The 15,054-nt window shown below is 49.1% G+C and overlaps 1 long non-coding RNA gene across 1 annotated transcript in view; it reads right to left on the bottom strand.

Annotated features, from left to right (window-relative positions):
* The window catches only part of LOC140075990 (uncharacterized), a 36,885-nt gene extending 22,192 nt beyond the window's left edge, over window positions 1–14,693 (bottom strand). The window contains exons 1-2 of the long non-coding RNA XR_011849495.1: window positions 14,601–14,693; window positions 12,910–13,015 (exon numbers count right to left, since the gene is read on the bottom strand). This is a non-coding gene — a long non-coding RNA (uncharacterized lncRNA). The remainder of the gene's footprint in view (window positions 1–12,909; window positions 13,016–14,600) is intronic.
* Between the last annotated feature and the right edge of the window lie 361 nt (window positions 14,694–15,054).

Here is a 15,054-nt window from a genome sequence, read left to right as displayed (position 1 = left end):
AGAGTAATAGATTGTATCCCCCCCTGTACTGTCTCCTCTCCCCGGGGTGTAATGGCTGATAACAGAGAGTAATAGATTGTATCCCCCCCCTGTACAGTCTCCTCTCCCCCGGGGTGTAATGGCTGATAACAGAGAGTAATAGATTGTATCCCCCCTGTACAGTCTCCTCTCCCCGGGGTGTAATGGCTGATAACAGAGAGTAATAGATTGTATCCCCCCCTGTACAGTCTCCTCTCCCCGGGATGTAATGGCTGATAACAGAGAGTAATAGATTGTATCCCCCCCTGTACAGTCTCCTCTCCCCGGGATGTAATGGCTGATAACTAACAGAGAGTAATAGGATTGTTTCCCCCCCTGTACAGTCTCCTCTCGCCCGGGATGTAATGCTGATAACAGAGAGTAATAGATTGTATCCCCCCCCTGTACAGTCTCCTCTCCCCGGGGTGTAATGGCTGATAACAGAGAGTAATAGATTGTATCCCCCCTGTACAGTCTCCTCTCCCCGGGGTGTAATGGCTGATAACAGAGAGTAATAGATTGTATCCCCCCTGTACAGTCTCCTCTCCCCGGGGTGTAATGGCTGATAACAGAGAGTAATAGATTGTATCCCCCCTGTACAGTCTCCTCTCCCCGGGGTGTAATGGCTGATAACAGAGAGTAATAGATTGTATCCCCCCTGTACAGTCTCCTCTCCCCGGGGTGTAATGGCTGATAACAGAGAGTAATAGATTGTATCCCCCCTGTACAGTCTCCTCTCCCCGGGATGTAATGGCTGATAACAGAGAGTAATAGATTGTATCCCCCTGTACAGTCTCCTCTCCCCGGGATGTAATGGCTGATAACAGAGAGTAATAGATTGTATCCCCCCTGTACAGTCTCCTCTCCCCGGGGTGTAATGGCTGATAACAGAGAGTAATAGATTGTATCCCCCCTGTACAGTCTCCTCTCCCCGGGGTGTAATGGCTGATAACAGAGAGTAATAGATTGTATCCCCCCTGTACAGTCTCCTCTCCCCGGGGTGTAATGGCTGATAACAGAGAGTAATAGATTGTATCCCCCCTGTACAGTCTCCTCTCCCCGGGGTGTAATGGCTGATAACAGAGAGTAATAGATTGTATCCCCCCTGTACAGTCTCCTCTCCCCGGGATGTAATGGCTGATAACAGAGAGTAATAGATTGTATCCCCCCCTGTACAGTCTCCTCTCCCCGGGGTGTAATGGCTGATAACAGAGAGTAATAGATTGTATCCCCCTGTACAGTCTCCTCTCCCCAGGGTGTAATGGCTGATAACAGAGAGTAATAGATTGTATCCTCCCTGTACAGTCTCCTCTCCCCGGGGTGTAATGGCTGATAACAGAGAGTAATAGATTGTATCCCCCTGTACAGTCTCCTCCCCCCCAAAAATGTAAAGGAGGATGATAACAGAGAGTAATAGATTGTATCCCCCCTGTACAGTCTCCTCTCCCCTGGGATGTAATGGCTGATAACAGAGAGTAATAGATTGTATCCCCCCCTGTACAGTCTCCTCTCCCCGGGGTGTAATGGCTGATAACAGAGAGTAATAGATTGTATCCCCCCCTGTACAGTCTCCTCTCCCCGGGGATGTAAAGGCTGATAACAGAGAGTAATAGATTGTATCCCCCCCTGTACAGTCTCCTCTCCCCGGGGTGTAATGGCTGATAACAGAGAGTAATAGATTGTATCCCCCCCCTGTACAGTCTCCTCTCCCCGGGGTGTAATGGCTGATAACAGAGAGTAATAGATTGTATCCCCCCCCTGTACAGTCTCCTCTCCCCGGGATGTAATGGCTGATAACAGAGAGTAATAGATTGTATCCTTCCTGTACAGTCTCCTCTCCCCGGGGTGTAATGGCTGATAACAGAGAGTAATAGATTGTATCCCCCCCCCTGTACAGTCTCCTCTCCCCGGGATGTAATGGCTGATAACAGAGAGTAATAGATTGTATCCCCCCTGTACAGTCTCCTCTCCCCGGGGTGTAATGGCTGATAACAGAGAGTAATAGATTGTATCCCCCCCCTGTACAGTCTCCTCTCCCCGGGATGTAATGGCTGATAACAGAGAGTAATAGATTGTATCCCCCCTGTACAGTCTCCTCTCCCCGGGGTGTAATGGCTGATAACAGAGAGTAATAGATTGTATCCCCCCCTGTACAGTCTCCTCTCCCCGGGATGTAATGGCTGATAACAGAGAGTAATAGATTGTATCCCCCCTGTACAGTCTCCTCTCCCCGGGATGTAATGGCTGATAACAGAGAGTAATAGATTGTATCCCCCCCTGTACAGTCTCCTCTCCCCGGGGTGTAATGGCTGATAACAGAGAGTAATAGATTGTATCCCCCTGTACAGTCTCCTCTCCCCGGGGTGTAATGGCTGATAACAGAGAGTAATAGATTGTATCCCCCTGTACAGTCTCCTCTCCCTGGGATGTAATGGCTGATAACAGAGAGTAATAGATTGTATCCCCCCCCTGTACAGTCTCCTCTCCCCGGGGTGTAATGGCTGATAACAGAGAGTAATAGATTGTATCCCCCCCTGTACAGTCTCCTCTCCCCAGGGTGTAATGGCTGATAACAGAGAGTAATAGATTGTATCCCCCCTGTACAGTCTCCTCTCCCCCGGGGTGTAATGGCTGATAACAGAGAGTAATAGATTGTATCCCCCCCCCTGTACAGTCTCCTCTCCCCGGGATGTAATGGCTGATAACAGAGAGTAATAGATTGTATCCCCCCCCCTGTACAGTCTCCTCTCCCCGGGATGTAATGGCTGATAACAGAGAGTAATAGATTGTATCCTTCCTGTACAGTCTCCTCTCCCCGGGGTGTAATGGCTGATAACAACAGAGAGTAATAGATTGTATCCCCCCCCCCTGTACAGTCTCCTCTCCCCGGGATGTAATGGCTGATAACAGAGAGTAATAGATTGTATCCCCCCCTGTACAGTCTCCTCTCCCCGGGGTGTAATGGCTGATAACAGAGAGTAATAGATTGTATCCCCCCTGTACAGTCTCCTCTCCCCGGGATGTAATGGCTGATAACAGAGAGTAATAGATTGTATCCCCCCCTGTACAGTCTCCTCTCCCCGGGATGTAATGGCTGATAACAGAGAGTAATAGATTGTATCCCCCCCCTGTACAGTCTCCTCTCCCCGGGATGTAATGGCTGATAACAGAGAGTAATAGATTGTATCCCCCCTGTACAGTCTCCTCTCCCCGGGGTGTAATGGCTGATAACAGAGAGTAATAGATTGTATCCCCCCTGTACAGTCTCCTCTCCCCGGGATGTAATGGCTGATAACAGAGAGTAATAGATTGTATCCCCCCTGTACAGTCTCCTCTCCCCGGGATGTAATGGCTGATAACAGAGAGTAATAGATTGTATCCCCCCTGTACAGTCTCCTCTCCCCGGGGTGTAATGGCTGATAACAGAGAGTAATAGATTGTATCCCCCCCTGTACAGTCTCCTCTCCCCGGGATGTAATGGCTGATAACAGAGAGTAATAGATTGTATCCCCCCTGTACAGTCTCCTCTCCCCGGGATGTAATGGCTGATAACAGAGAGTAATAGATTGTATCCCCCCCTGTACAGTCTCCTCTCCCCGGGGTGTAATGGCTGATAACAGAGAGTAATAGATTGTATCCCCCCCCTGTACAGTCTCCTCTCCCCGGGATGTAATGGCTGATAACAGAGAGTAATAGATTGTATCCCCCCTGTACAGTCTCCTCTCCCCGGGGTGTAATGGCTGATAACAGAGAGTAATAGATTGTATCCCCCCCCTGTACAGTCTCCTCTCCCCGGGATGTAATGGCTGATAACAGAGAGTAATAGATTGTATCCCCCCTGTACAGTCTCCTCTCCCCGGGGTGTAATGGCTGATAACAGAGAGTAATAGATTGTATCCCCCCTGTACAGTCTCCTCTCCCCGGGGTGTAATGGCTGATAACAGAGAGTAATAGATTGTATCCCCCTCTGTACAGTCTCCTCTCCCCGGGATGTAATGGCTGATAACAGAGAGTAATAGATTGTATCCCCCCCCTGTACAGTCTCCTCTCCCCGGGATGTAATGGCTGATAACAGAGAGTAATAGATTGTATCCCCCCTGTACAGTCTCCTCTCCCCGGGGTGTAATGGCTGATAACAGAGAGTAATAGATTGTATCCCCCCCTGTACAGTCTCCTCTCCCCGGGGTGTAATGGCTGATAACAGAGAGTAATAGATTGTATCCCCCTGTATAGTCTCCTCTCCCCGGGGTGTAATGGCTGATAACAGAGAGTAATAGATTGTATCCCCCTGTACAGTCTCCTCTCCCCGGGATGTAATGGCTGATAACAGAGAGTAATAGATTGTATCCCCCCCTGTACAGTCTCCTCTCCCCGGGATGTAATGGCTGATAACAGAGAGTAATAGATTGTATCCCCCCTGTACAGTCTCCTCTCCCCGGGATGTAATGGCTGATAACAGAGAGTAATAGATTGTATCCCCCCTGTACAGTCTCCTCTCCCCGGGATGTAATGGCTGATAACAGAGAGTAATAGATTGTATCCCCCTGTACAGTCTCCTCTCCCCGGGGTGTAATGGCTGATAACAGAGAGTAATAGATTGTATCCCCCTGTACAGTCTCCTCTTCCCGGGGTGTAATGGCTGATAACAGAGAGTAATAGATTGTATCCCCCTGTACAGTCTCCTCTCCCTGGGATGTAATGGCTGATAACAGAGAGTAATAGATTGTATCCCCCTGTACAGTCTCCTCTCCCCGGGGTGTAATGGCTGATAACAGAGAGTAATAGATTGTATCCCCCCCTGTACAGTCTCCTCTCCCCGGGGTGTAATGGCTGATAACAGAGAGTAATAGATTGTACCCCCCCTGTACAGTCTCCTCTCCCCGGGATGTAATGGCTGATAACAGAGAGTAATAGATTGTATCCCCCCTGTACAGTCTCCTCTTCCCGGGGTGTAATGGCTGATAACAGAGAGTAATAGATTGTATCCCCCCCTGTACAGTCTCCTCTCCCCGGGATGTAATGACTGATAACAGAGAGTAATAGATTGTATCCCCCCCTGTACAGTCTCCTCTCCCCGGGATGTAATGGCTGATAACAGAGAGTAATAGATTGTATCCCCCTGTACAGTCTCCTCTCCCCGGGATGTAATGGCTGATAACAGAGAGTAATAGATTGTATCCCCCCTGTACAGTCTCCTCTCCCCGGGGTGTAATGGCTGATAACAGAGAGTAATAGATTGTATCCTTCCTGTACAGTCTCCTCTCCCCGGGGTGTAATGGCTGATAACAGAGAGTAATAGATTGTATCCTCCCTGTACAGTCTCCTCTCCCCGGGATGTAATGGCTGATAACAGAGAGTAATAGATTGTATCCCCCCCCCCTGTACAGTCTCCTCTCCCCGGGATGTAATGGCTGATAACAGAGAGTAATAGATTGTATCCCCCCTGTACAGTCTCCTCTCCCCGGGGTGTAATGGCTGATAACAGAGAGTAATAGATTGTATCCCCCCTGTACAGTCTCCTCTCCCCGGGGTGTAATGGCTGATAACAGAGAGTAATAGATTGTATCCCCCCCTGTACAGTCTCCTCTCCCCGGGGTGTAATGGCTGATAACAGAGAGTAATAGATTGTATCCCCCTCTGTACAGTCTCCTCTCCCCGGGATGTAATGGCTGATAACAGAGAGTAATAGATTGTATCCCCCTGTACAGTCTCCTCTCCCCGGGATGTAATGGCTGATAACAGAGAGTAATAGATTGTATCCCCCCCCTGTACAGTCTCCTCTCCCCGGGATGTAATGGCTGATAACAGAGAGTAATAGATTGTATCCCCCCCTGTACAGTCTCCTCTCCCCGGGATGTAATGGCTGATAACAGAGAGTAATAGATTGTATCCCCCCTGTACAGTCTCCTCTCCCCGGGATGTAATGGCTGATAACAGAGAGTAATAGATTGTATCCCCCCTGTACAGTCTCCTCTCCCCGGGGTGTAATGGCTGATAACAGAGAGTAATAGATTGTATCCCCCTGTACAGTCTCCTCTCCCCGGGATGTAATGGCTGATAACAGAGAGTAATAGATTGTATCCCCCTGTACAGTCTCCTCTCCTCGGGGTGTAATGGCTGATAACAGAGAGTAATAGATTGTATCCCCCCTGTACAGTCTCCTCTCCCCGGGATGTAATGGCTGATAACAGAGAGTAATAGATTGTATCCCCCTGTACAGTCTCCTCTCCCCGGGATGTAATGGCTGATAACAGAGAGTAATAGATTGTATCCCCCCCTGTACAGTCTCCTCTCCCCGGGATGTAATGGCTGATAACAGAGAGTAATAGATTGTATCCCCCCTGTACAGTCTCCTCTCCCCGGGATGTAATGGCTGATAACAGAGAGTAATAGATTGTATCCCCCCCTGTACAGTTTCCTCTCCCCGGGGTGTAATGGCTGATAACAGAGAGTAATAGATTGTATCCCCCCCTGTACAGTCTCCTCTCCCCGGGATGTAATGGCTGATAACAGAGAGTAATAGATTGTATCCCCCCCCTGTACAGTCTCCTCTCCCCGGGGTGTAATGGCTGATAACAGAGAGTAATAGATTGTATCCCCCCCCTGTACAGTCTCCTCTCCCCGGGGTGTAATGGCTGATAACAGAGAGTAATAGATTGTATCCGCCTGTACAGTCTCCTCTCCCCCGGGGTGTAATGGCTGATAACAGAGAGTAATAGATTGTATCCCCCTGTACAGTCTCCTCTCCCCGGGGTGTAATGGCTGATAACAGAGAGTAATAGATTGTATCCCCCCCCCTGTACAGTCTCCTCTCCCCGGGATGTAATGGCTGATAACAGAGAGTAATAGATTGTATCCCCCCCCCCCCCTGTACAGTCTCCTCTCCCCGGGATGTAATGGCTGATAACAGAGAGTAATAGATTGTATCCCCCCTGTACAGTCTCCTCTCCCCGGGATGTAATGGCTGATAACAGAGAGTAATAGATTGTATCCCCCCTGTACAGTCTCCTCTCCCCGGGGTGTAATGGCTGATAACAGAGAGTAATAGATTGTATCCCCCCTGTACAGTCTCCTCTCCCCGGGATGTAATGGCTGATAACAGAGAGTAATAGATTGTATCCCCCCCTGTACAGTCTCCTCTCCCCGGGATGTAATGGCTGATAACAGAGAGTAATAGATTGTATCCCCCCCTGTACAGTCTCCTCTCCCCGGGGTGTAATGGCTGATAACAGAGAGTAATAGATTGTATCCCCCTGTACAGTCTCCTCTCCCCGGGATGTAATGGCTGATAACAGAGAGTAATAGATTGTATCCCCCCCCTGTACAGTCTCCTCTCCCCGGGATGTAATGGCTGATAACAGAGAGTAATAGATTGTATCCTCCTGTACAGTCTCCTCTCCCCGGGGTGTAATGGCTGATAACAGAGAGTAATAGATTGTATCCCCCCTGTACAGTCTCCTCTCCCCGGGGTGTAATGGCTGATAACAGAGAGTAATAGATTGTATCCCCCCCTGTACAGTCTCCTCTCCCCGGGATGTAATGGCTGATAACAGAGAGTAATAGATTGTATCCCCCTGTACCGTCTCCTCTCCCCGGGGTGTAATGGCTGATAACAGAGAGTAATAGATTGTATCCCCCCTGTACAGTCTCCTCTCCCCGGGGTGTAATGGCTGATAACAGAGAGTAATAGATTGTATCCCCCCCTGTACAGTCTCCTCTCCCCGGGATGTAATGGCTGATAACAGAGAGTAATAGATTGTATCCCCCTGTACAGTCTCCTCTCCCCGGGGTGTAATGGCTGATAACAGAGAGTAATAGATTGTATCCCCCTGTACAGTCTCCTCTCCCCGGGATGTAATGGCTGATAACAGAGAGTAATAGATTGTATCCCCCTCTGTACAGTCTCCTCTCCCCGGGATGTAATGGCTGATAACAGAGAGTAATAGATTGTATCCCCCCTGTACAGTCTCCTCTCCCTGGGATGTAATGGCTGATAACAGAGAGTAATAGATTGTATCCCCCCCTGTACAGTCTCCTCTCCCCGGGGTGTAATGGCTGATAACAGAGAGTAATAGATTGTATCCCCCCTGTACAGTCTCCTCTCCCCGGGATGTAATGGCTGATAACAGAGAGTAATAGATTGTATCCCCCCTGTACAGTCTCCTCTCCCCGGGGTGTAATGGCTGATAACAGAGAGTAATAGATTGTATCCCCCTGTACAGTCTCCTCTCCCCAGGATGTAATGGCTGATAACAGAGAGTAATAGATTGTATCCCCCTGTACAGTCTCCTCTCCCCGGGGTGTAATGGCTGATAACAGAGAGTAATAGATTGTATCCCCCCTGTACAGTCTCCTCTCCCCGGGATGTAATGGCTGATAACAGAGAGTAATAGATTGTATCCCCCCCTGTACAGTCTCCTCTCCCCGGGATGTAATGGCTGATAACAGAGAGTAATAGATTGTATCCCCCCTGTACAGTCTCCTCTCCCTGGGATGTAATGGCTGATAACAGAGAGTAATAGATTGTATCCCCCCCTGTACAGTCTCCTCTCCCCGGGGTGTAATGGCTGATAACAGAGAGTAATAGATTGTATCCTCCCTGTACAGTCTCCTCTCCCCGGGGTGTAATGGCTGATAACAGAGAGTAATAGATTGTATCCCCCCTGTACAGTCTCCTCTCCCCGGGGTGTAATGGCTGATAACAGAGAGTAATAGATTGTATCCCCCCTGTACAGTCTCCTCTCCCCGGGGTGTAATGGCTGATAACAGAGACTAATAGATTGTACCCCCCCTGTACAGTCTCCTCTCCCCGGGATGTAATGACTGATAACAGAGAGTAATAGATTGTATCCCCCCCTGTACAGTCTCCTCTCCCCGGGGTGTAATGGCTGATAACAGAGAGTAATAGATTGTATCCCCCCCCTGTACAGTCTCCTCTCCCCAGGATGAAATGGCTGATAACAGAGAGTAATAGATTGTATCCCCCTGTACAGTCTCCTCTCCCCGGGGTGTAATGGCTGATAACAGAGAGTAATAGATTGTATCCCCCCTGTACAGTCTCCTCCCCCGGGGTGTAATGGCTGATAACAGAGAGTAATAGATTGTATCCCCCCCTGTACAGTCTCCTCTCCCCGGGGTGTAATGGCTGATAACAGAGAGTAATAGATTGTATCCCCCTGAACAGTCTCCTCTCCCCGGGATGTAATGGCTGATAACAGAGAGTAATAGATTGTATCCCCCTGAACAGTCTCCTCTCCCCGGGGTGTAATGGCTGATAACAGAGAGTAATAGATTGTATCCCCCCCTGTACAGTCTCCTCTCCCCGGGATGTAATGGCTGATAACAGAGAGTAATAGATTGTATCCCCCTGTACAGTCTCCTCTCCCCGGGATGTAATGGCTGATAACAGAGAGTAGTAGATTGTATCCCCCCTGTACAGTCTCCTCTCCCCGGGGTGTAATGGCTGATAACAGAGAGTAATAGATTGTATCCTTCCTGTACAGTCTCCTCTCCCCGGGGTGTAATGGCTGATAACAGAGAGTAATAGATTGTATCCCCCCCTGTACAGTCTCCTCTCCCCGGGATGTAATGGCTGATAACAGAGAGTAATAGATTGTATCCCCCCTGTACAGTCTCCTCTCCCCGGGATGTAATGGCTGATAACAGAGAGTAATAGATTGTATCCCCCCTGTACAGTCTCCTCTCCCCGGGGTGTAATGGCTGATAACAGAGAGTAATAGATTGTATCCCCCTGTACAGTCTCCTCTCCCCGGGGTGTAATGGCTGATAACAGAGAGTAATAGATTGTATCCCCCTGTACAGTCTCCTCTCCTCGGGGTGTAATGGCTGATAACAGAGAGTAATAGATTGTATCCCCCCTGTACAGTCTCCTCTCCCCGGGATGTAATGGCTGATAACAGAGAGTAATAGATTGTATCCCCCTGTACAGTCTCCTCTCCCCGGGATGTAATGGCTGATAACAGAGAGTAATAGATTGTATCCCCCCCTGTACAGTCTCCTCTCCCCGGGGTGTAATGGCTGATAACAGAGAGTAATAGATTGTATCCTCCCCCTGTACAGTCTCCTCTCCCCGGGGTGTAATGGCTGATAACAGAGAGTAATAGATTGTATCCCCCCCTGTACAGTCTCCTCTCCCCGGGATGTAATGGCTGATAACAGAGAGTAATAGATTGTATCCCCCCCCCTGTACAGTCTCCTCTCCCCGGGGTGTAATGGCTGATAACAGAGAGTAATAGATTGTATCCCCCCTGTACAGTCTCCTCTCCCCGGGGTGTAATGGCTGATAACAGAGAGTAATAGATTGTATTCCCCCTGTACAGTCTCCTCTCCCCGGGGTGTAATGGCTGATAACAGAGAGTAATAGATTGTATCCCCCCTGTACAGTCTCCTCTCCCCGGGATGTAATGGCTGATAACAGAGAGTAATAGATTGTATCCCCCCCTGTACAGTCTCCTCTCCCCGGGATGTAATGGCTGATAACAGAGAGTAATAGATTGTATCCCCCCTGTACAGTCTCCTCTCCCCGGGGTGTAATGGCTGATAACAGAGAGTAATAGATTGTATCCCCCCCTGTACAGTCTCCTCTCCCCGGGATGTAATGGCTGATAACAGAGAGTAATAGATTGTATCCCCCTGTACAGTCTCCTCTCCCTGGCATGTAATGGCTGATAACAGAGAGTAATAGATTGTATCCCCCCCTGTACAGTCTCCTCTCCCCGGGATGTAATGGCTGATAACAGAGAGTAATAGATTGTATCCCCCCTGTACAGTCTCCTCTCCCCGGGATGTAATGGCTGATAACAGAGAGTAATAGATTGTATCCCCCCTGTACAGTCTCCTCTCCCCGGGATGTAATGGCTGATAACAGAGAGTAATAGATTGTATCCCCCCCTGTACAGTCTCCTCTCCCCGGGATGTAATGGCTGATAACAGAGAGTAATAGATTGTATCCCCCCTGTACAGTCTCCTCTCCCCGGGGTGTAATGGCTGATAACAGAGAGTAATAGATTGTATCCCCCCCTGTACAGTCTCCTCTCCCCGGGATGTAATGGCTGATAACAGAGAGTAATAGATTGTATCCCCCCTGTACAGTCTCCTCTCCCCGGGATGTAATGGCTGATAACAGAGAGTAATAGATTGTATCCCCCCCTGTACAGTCTCCTCTCCCCGGGATGTAATGGCTGATAACAGAGAGTAATAGATTGTATCCTCCCCCTGTACAGTCTCCTCTCCCCGGGATGTAATGGCTGATAACAGAGAGTAATAGATTGTATCCCCCTGTACAGTCTCCTCTCCTCGGGGTGTAATGGCTGATAACAGAGAGTAATAGATTGTATCCCCCCTGTACAGTCTCCTCTCCCCGGGATGTAATGGCTGATAACAGAGAGTAATAGATTGTATCCCCCTGTACAGTCTCCTCTCCCCGGGGTGTAATGACTGATAACAGAGAGTAATAGATTGTATCCCCCCCTGTACAGTCTCCTCTCCCCGGGATGTAATGGCTGATAACAGAGAGTAATAGATTGTATCCCCCTGTACAGTCTCCTCTCCCCGGGATGTAATGGCTGATAACAGAGAGTAATAGATTGTATCCCCCCTGTACAGTCTCCTCTCCCCGGGGTGTAATGGCTGATAACAGAGAGTAATAGATTGTATCCCCCCTGTACAGTCTCCTCTCCCCGGGGTGTAATGGCTGATAACAGAGAGTAATAGATTGTATCCCCCTGTATAGTCTCCTCTCCCCGGGGTGTAATGGCTGATAACAGAGAGTAATAGATTGTATCCCCCTGTACAGTCTCCTCTCCCCGGGGTGTAATGGCTGATAACAGAGAGTAATAGATTGTATCCCCCCTGTACAGTCTCCTCTCCCCGGGGTGTAATGGCTGATAACAGAGAGTAATAGATTGTATCCCCCTGTATAGTCTCCTCTCCCCGGGGTGTAATGGCTGATAACAGAGAGTAATAGATTGTATCCCCCTGTACAGTCTCCTCTCCCCGGGGTGTAATGGCTGATAACAGAGAGTAATAGATTGTATCCCCCTGTACAGTCTCCTCTCCCCGGGGTGTAATGGCTGATAACAGAGAGTAATAGATTGTATCCCCCTGTATAGTCTCCTCTCCCCGGGGTGTAATGGCTGATAACAGAGAGTAATAGATTGTATCCCCCCTGTACAGTCTCCTCTCCCCGGGGTGTAATGGCTGATAACAGAGAGTAATAGATTGTATCCCCCCTGTACAGTCTCCTCTCCCCGGGGTGTAATGGCTGATAACAGAGAGTAATAGATTGTATCCCCCCTGTACAGTCTCCTCTCCCCGGGGTGTAATGGCTGATAACAGAGAGTAATAGATTGTATCCCCCCTGTACAGTCTCCTCTCCCCGGGGTGTAATGGCTGATAACAGAGAGTAATAGATTGTATCCCCCCCTGTACAGTCTCCTCTCCCCGGGGTGTAATGGCTGATAACAGAGAGTAATAGATTGTATCCCCCCCTGTACAGTCTCCTCTCCCCGGGATGTAATGGCTGATAACAGAGAGTAATAGATTGTATCCCCCCCTGTACAGTCTCCTCTCCCCGGGGTGTAATGGCTGATAACAGAGAGTAATAGATTGTATCCCCCCCTGTACAGTCTCCTCTCCCCGGGATGTAATGGCTGATAACAGAGAGTAATAGATTGTATCCCCCCTGTACAGTCTCCTCTCCCCGGGATGTAATGGCTGATAACAGAGAGTAATAGATTGTATCCCCCCTGTACAGTCTCCTCTCCCCGGGATGTAATGGCTGATAACAGAGAGTAATAGATTCCCCACCCCCCTCTCTGCATGATGTATATACAGTTACAGACCCCTGGAGGACACATGGGGGGCACTTACCGGTCAGTGATGGAGAAGTTAAAGGTCCCGGAGTCGCTGGAGGAAGTTCTGAGATGTCGTCAGATTTAAATGTCCTACAGACACAATAGAGAATGACCCCCGGAGGCTGCAGGGATCATATAGAGAAATCATAAAGATTAACCCTCTCCACACCTGCAGCCACAGACACAAGGAGAAAGGAGACACATAGAGATAGATAGAGATAGATAGAGATAGATAGAGATAGATAGAGATAGATAGATACAATACATGGACCTGAGGAAGGACTGAGAGAGTTACAGGAAACCTCAACTGAAACAAGAGACACAATACACAGACAGAAACCTTACAAGTTACAGGAAAGTGGAACTCAACTTGTTACCTGCAGGAGGAGCTGAGCAGATTGTATATAGTGTCCTATCTGCAGGCAGCATGTTATAGAGCAGGAGGAGCTGAGCAGATTGTATATAGTGTCCTATCTGCAGGCAGCATGTTATAGAGCAGGAGGAGCTGAGCAGATTGTATATAGTGTCCTATCTGCAGGCAGCATGTTATAGAGCAGGAGGAGCTGAGCAGATTGTATATAGTGTCCTATCTGCAGGCAGCATGTTATAGAGCAGGAGGAGCTGAGCAGATTGTACATAGTGTCCTATCTGCAGGCAGCATGTTATAGAGAAGGAGGAGCTGAGCAGCTTGTACATAGTGTCCTATCTGCAGGCAGCATGTTATAGAGCAGGAGGAGCTGAGCATATTGTACATAGTGTCCTATCTGCAGGCAGCATGTTATAGAGAAGGAGGAGCTGAGCAGATTGTACATAGTGTCCTATCTGCAGGCAGCATGTTATAGAGAAGGAGGAGCTGAGCAGATTGTACATAGTGTCCTATCTGCAGGCAGCATGTTATAGAGAAGGAGGAGCTGAGCAGATTGTACATAGTGTCCTATCTGCAGGCAGCATGTTATAGAGCAGGAGGAGCTGAGCAGATTGTACACAGTGTCCTATCTGCAGGCAGCATGTTATAGAGCAGGAGGAGCTGAGCAGATTGTACATAGTGCCATATCTGCAGGGAGCATGTTATAGAGCAGGAGGAGCTGAGCAGATCGTACACGGTGTCCTATCTGCAGGCAGCATGTTATACAGTAGGAGGAGCTGAGCAGATTATACATGGTGTCCTATCTGCAGGCAGCATGTTATAGAGCAGGAGGAGCTGAGCAGATTGTACATAGTGTCCTATCTGCAGGCAGCATGTTATAGAGCAGGAGGAGCTGAGCAGATTGTACATAGTGTCCTATCTGCAGGCAGCATGTTATAGAGCAGGAGGAGCTGAGCAGTCAGTATATAGTGTCCTATCTGCAGGAAGCATGTTATAGAGCAGGAGGAGCTGAGCACATTGTACATAGTGTCCTATATGCAGGCAGCATGTTATAGAGCAGGAGGAGCTGAGCAGATTGTACATGGTGTCCTATCTGCAGGCAGCATGTTATAGAGCAGGAGGAGCTGAGCACATTGTATATAGTGTCCTATCTGCAGGCAGCATGTTATAGAGCAGGAGGAGCTGAGAAGATTGTACATAGTGTCCTATCTGCAGGCAGCATGTTATAGAGCAGGAGGAGCTGAGCAGATTGTACATGGTGTCCTATCTGCAGGCAGCATGTTATAGAGCAGGAGGAGCTGAGCGGGTTGTACATTATGTACAGGACAATGCGCTCTTACCTGTTGATCGCAGTAATGTTGATGTCCTCTGGTACCGGTCACATGATCAGGCAGCAGGCAGCGGGGGCACGTGCTCCCTGCTCCATGCTCTGCTGCCCATTTCTCACTTCTGATTATTGCACTTTAACACGAGACAGCCCCCCCCCCCCCCCCCCTCCGGTGTAACATCCTCCTAGTGTTTACCAATACCAGGTTACACATGTCACCGCCATATAGTGCACGCACCTCTACACTGCCATATAGTGCACGCACCTCTACACTGCCATATAGTGCACGCACCTCTACACCGCCACAGAGACGACTTCCCAGAATAGCATCATGTCTATAGCAGATGGATGGAAACCAACACTGCTCAGGGCGGATGTGCAAGAGCCGAGTGTAAACACAACATGTAGAAGAGCCGAGTGTAAACACGACATGTAGAAGAGCCGAGTGTAAACACGACATGTAGAAG

The sequence above is a fragment of the Engystomops pustulosus genome, chromosome 8 (assembly GCF_040894005.1).
Source record: "Engystomops pustulosus chromosome 8, aEngPut4.maternal, whole genome shotgun sequence".
Classification (NCBI taxonomy): Eukaryota; Metazoa; Chordata; class Amphibia; order Anura; family Leptodactylidae; genus Engystomops; species Engystomops pustulosus.
The sequence above is the reverse complement of the archived record's forward strand: the minus strand, read 5'-3'. Positions and strand labels throughout refer to the sequence as shown.